General features: G+C 35.8%; 1 pseudogene; it reads left to right on the forward strand.

The window, feature by feature from the left end:
- Nucleotides 1-4,139: 4,139 nt before the first annotated feature.
- On the forward strand, nucleotides 4,140-4,344 carry LOC140617752 (U2 spliceosomal RNA; annotated as a pseudogene).
- The last annotated feature ends 685 nt before the right edge of the window (nucleotides 4,345-5,029 follow it).

Raw genomic sequence — 5,029 nt, forward strand, 5'->3', positions numbered from 1 at the left:
ATTGGGGGAAAAGACTCATAAATGATGGAACAGCACTCAGGAGAAAAGAAGTCAGCTTAGTACACACTTTAGTCAAAACTTGGGACACTGAAAATTGCTGCAAAGTTGGACAAAGGCTCTAAATCCAAATAAAATCTAAGGGCCAACTTATAATTGCAGACTCCTCCTTTTCAGCTTGCTTCCACAAGTATCTCTGTCCTCAAATTTTAACCTTATACATTTAGGCCATTGGACTTGAGTTTTCCCTATTTACTCTCTTTCTGTCCTAGGTCCCCTGCTCTGCCTGTTTGAGTGGCTCGGCCTAACATAATGATCATTCTTCTGCATGTAATTTTCTTTACCTTGCTCTTTTCTCCTTCCACTTTAACTGGCCCATCCACAATCGGAGTTAAATTGAATGCCTAACCTGTTTGCTTTTATCCAAGTTTCTAATTCTGACAGTTCTCACTTTAAATTTATGACTGCAGACCTCAAATGATTTCTCCATGCTGTCTAGTAACCCTTCTACAGTCAATTCACTCTTCATTCTCTGAGATGCCCTTTTTTGTGTGTCTCAACTTCTGACAGCCTGTTAAATGTATTAGAAGATATTTTAGAAAATATATCCATTTTCTATGGATGTATAACAAATTACCACAAACTTAGTGACTTAAACCAACATAAAGTTATCATCTCACTGCTTTGTAATTAAAAGTTCAGGTATGGTTTGGCTGGATGGCCTGTTCAGGATCTTACTACCCTGATATCAGGGTATTAGGAAGGGCTACATCTCCTTCTGATGGTGGGGGCATCTTCCAAACTTGGTACTTGTCGACAGAATTCATTTCCTTGAAACTGTAGGATGGAGGACCCCACTTTAGTGCCCAGTGGTGGCCAGGGACCACTCTCAGCTCCTAGAGGCAATCCACAATTCCTTGCCAAGTGGCCTATAGGCAGCTCACAAAGACATTTGCTTTCTTTGAGGCCAGCCAGGTATGTATAACCCTCTGATTTTCTCTTCTAAGACCAAGTGGAATTTTTCTTTTTTTACAAGGGTAACCTCATTAGGTCAGGTCCACTCAGGATAATCTCTCTTTTGCCACAAGACAATAAACAATCAATCACAGTGGTATTTCTTCATATCACATTTTCTACCCATGCTCAAAAGAGAGTATGTTATATGAGTAAAGGTCATTGGGAATCATCTTAGAATTCTGTCTATAATACTCCTCTTCCTCATCCAGGTGAGACCTTTACTTAATTCATTAATAAACAAAATAAACACTCAGAAAAAAAGTTTACCGTTTCACTGACAAGCCTACCAGCCTACCTTTATCTAAACCCCTCCCTATACTCTGTTTTTATGCCTATAAGTACAGATGAATTGCCCATTCTCCTATCTGAAGGAAGCTCTACCTTTTGTATGCTAGACCTTATCCCAACCTACCTACTAAAAGTCTTTACTATTCTAATTATTCCTGTTTTCTCCTGTGTCATCTGTTTTATTCCCCAATGAATTAAATCCTATCTATGTATAAACAATCTAATATAGCCCATCTATAAATAAAACCTCTCTTCTAACTCACATTCCCTTCCAACCATGACCCCATTTCTTCACTGCCCCTTGGAACAGAATCTCTAATCTTAGTTATTTCAACTTGCTCATGGAACCATTCTCCCTAGAACTTACTTAAATTAGGCTTTTCTTCCTACCACTCTCATCAAAGACATTAATAAAATCCTTTTGCCAAATGTGCTGATCAGTTTTCAGTTTCCAGTTTGTGTGTAATTATTTGTGCCAAATAATTACATTTGGCATAGTTGATCACTTCAACCTTCTTGAAACACTTTAATGTCTTGGGTTTCTGGATACCATTTGGTTCTGTTCTTTTTAATTAATGGCTCCCTCAGTATCCTTTGTGAGGCCTTCCTTCTTATCCATAACTCTAAATATTGTATTGGTTATATATTGCTGTGATACTGTTCCTAAAATACCACCCAAAAATTCAGTGTCAGTCAGCAATAAATACTTAACCTATCACTTGTCTGTGGGGTTCAACTGATCTATACTATACTCACCTGGGCTCACTCATGCACCTTGGATTAATCCTGTATCTCCCATCTTCCTCCTGGGACAAGAGGTATCTGAGCATATCTTCTCATGGTAAGAGTAGAATGTAAGAGCAGTGCAGAAATGTGCAAGTGCTTTTTCAAGTTTCTACTTCTATCACAACTGCCAGCATCCTGTGGGTCAACAAGAAAGTTTTAGGCACAAAGTCAGGATGTGATAGCCCAATACATGGGAAAGAGCATGAGTAAAGGGAAGGAAACATATGTGGGGCCCTTAGTGCAATCAGCCGCACCGATGCTCATCTTCACATGTCTTTTCTTCTTTGTATATGCTAACTACTTAGGTGATCATATTATATTCCATTACTTAAATATCACCCTATTGTTGACTTCCAAATATAAATTCATATTTCTATCCCTGAGCTCTACCCCAACTCCATACTAATTTATTTAGTATTTAATTGGCACCTCACTCCACTTGGATGTCTAACAAATATCTCTTACATAAGTTGCCCTACACCAAACATTTGATTTTTTTACTTAAGCTTGCCCCTACTTCATCATTTTCCATCTCTATGCATGACATCATCTTTAACTCACTTGCTCAGGCCAAAAACATTGAAGTCATTATTGACTTCCCCCTCTTATATATTTACAAGCAATCTATCAACAAATCCTACTGACTCCACTTTACAATCTGTTCTCTATTTGATCATTTCTTACCAGCTCCATTGCTACCACCTAATCTGAGATACCTTCCCCTGTCATCTAAATGACAATCACTCCTATTCAAGAGGTTTTCCTGCTTCTGCTTTTGCCCTGCTATAGCTGTTCATTTATCACCTAGTATGATGTTTCTAAAGATCATAATGTGTATCATTTAACTAACTCTCCTGCATAAAATCATCAAATAGTTCCCTTTCATTCACACCTAGACTAAATGACAAAGTTCATCAATGACACCTAGACTAAATGATATAAACCCCTATGTGTGCCTGCCTTGGTCTAACTCTCCAACATTATCTGAGCTTTTTTTCTCTTACTAATTCCATTTCACCTACATTGACATCTTTACTGCTTTTCTAAACCAATAAAAATAATCCCACTTTACAGTCTTTGTGCTTCTGCCAAGAATATTTTTTCCCTGAGATATAAGCAAGACCTCTTTCTTACCTTCACTGAGGTTTCTGTTCAAATGCCGTCTCCTCAGAGAACCATCCCTTGGCCATACCATCTAAACTAGAAGCCCATTATTTTTAGTGCTTTTATTTGGCTCTATGTTTATCTATACTACTATCATTACTTAATATCATACAATTTATTTGTGTTCAGTGTCTATATTCAACAACAAAATAAGACCTCATGATAGCGGCCACTTCACCTATTTTATTGAGTGCTATATCCCCTATGAATAGAACAGTGCATGATACATGGGAGTACTCAAAAATATTTATTGAATGTTGAATGCTAAATAATTTAGACACCATTGAACAAATAATCCTTTTCATCTGCAGGGCATCTCTACAAACACTTTTTACCCTCTTATTCACACTATTGATCTTGTTGGCTATAACAATAGTATGTAAGCATTAAAGATTAATTATAATTAATAATATAATTAAGGAATAAAACTCATAAGCATTTTATTAAAAATATGTTTTTATATTTTTAGTATATATGTACAAAAATGTTCTCTCAGAAGTGAAATTGCTGGGTTTTAGGATATGTGCACGTTCAGCTTTAGAATAATGCCAGATCACTTTCCAAGTGATCAACCAAATAGTTTATTCATACACAGGAATATAATACAATGGGAAAGTAAATGCATTCAATTGATAATGCAGCAATGTAGATGAGTCCTTGGAAAGTTATGTTAGATAATAAAGGCAAGCCTCCAATCACTGTTTATGATAAGTTTATATAATTAAGGAAAATTAAATAATATATTTTAATGGTACATACATGTGCTAAAAGAATGACAAATGGAAAACTCTGGATAGTGTTTAACTGGCTGGGGTGATCATTTCTCAGCCTTTTAGCTAAGAATAGTAACCAAGTGTAGTAACCAAGTGTAGTAACTGGCTGGGGTGATTGCTTCTCAGCCTTTTGGCTAAGATCAAGTGTAGTAACTGGCTGGGGTGAAGCAGGAGGATGGGATCCAAGTGGAATATGGCTAACTTCAAAGGAATCTGTCATATTTTATCTCTTAAGCTATACAGTGGATTTATGAATATTCGTTTTATTTTACGTTATATAATTTATATATGCTACACTTATTATTTTGTATAAATAAAATATAGTATACTATTTTAAGTATATAAGTTTTAGTTATTGAGCACTCATTGTTCTATCACTTTCATATTTAGTTTGTCTTTAGTTCTCACAAACAATCTGAGATGAAAAATTAATAATAATAAACAAATGGAAAAAATCAAAGATGAAAGCAGGAACAGGAAGACCCTCTCACTTAACTATACCTCATTTTTAAAGCCAAACTGCCCCCCTTCCAAATTTTGATGATATTAGATACAAAGCTGTCATGGGGGCAGAAAACAGTTACAAAAATCTATTTATAAGATGGAAAGCATGGCCCCTATATTGAATAATAAAAGCCTCACAAAAGTCATTAACAAAAAACAGTGGTCACTTTATTTGTTCATTTGCTCTTCTTCATTGAGAAAGCTAACAGCGATACTTTATTTTAAAATATCGCGTTGAAATACTTTCCACACGTGGCCAGTAACTGATATATATCCCCTGAAGACATCAAGAAGCAGGACACATTTTTATTCAATTCGTTTATACACAGGAGAAGAAACTATGGTTTCCGTAGCTCTTTTCTAGTTAAAAAAAAAAAAAGAAAAGAAAAAAGTTCCATGATTATAATAGTTCTAGGACCATAGCAACCCAGGTTTTGGATTTGTGGGTGCTGACCAGCACCAAAAGTGCTGAAATGATATGGAAATCCTGATTTAACTTT

The sequence above is a fragment of the Canis lupus genome, chromosome 25, assembly GCF_048164855.1.
Source record: "Canis lupus baileyi chromosome 25, mCanLup2.hap1, whole genome shotgun sequence".
Lineage (NCBI taxonomy): Eukaryota > Metazoa > Chordata > Mammalia > Carnivora > Canidae > Canis > Canis lupus.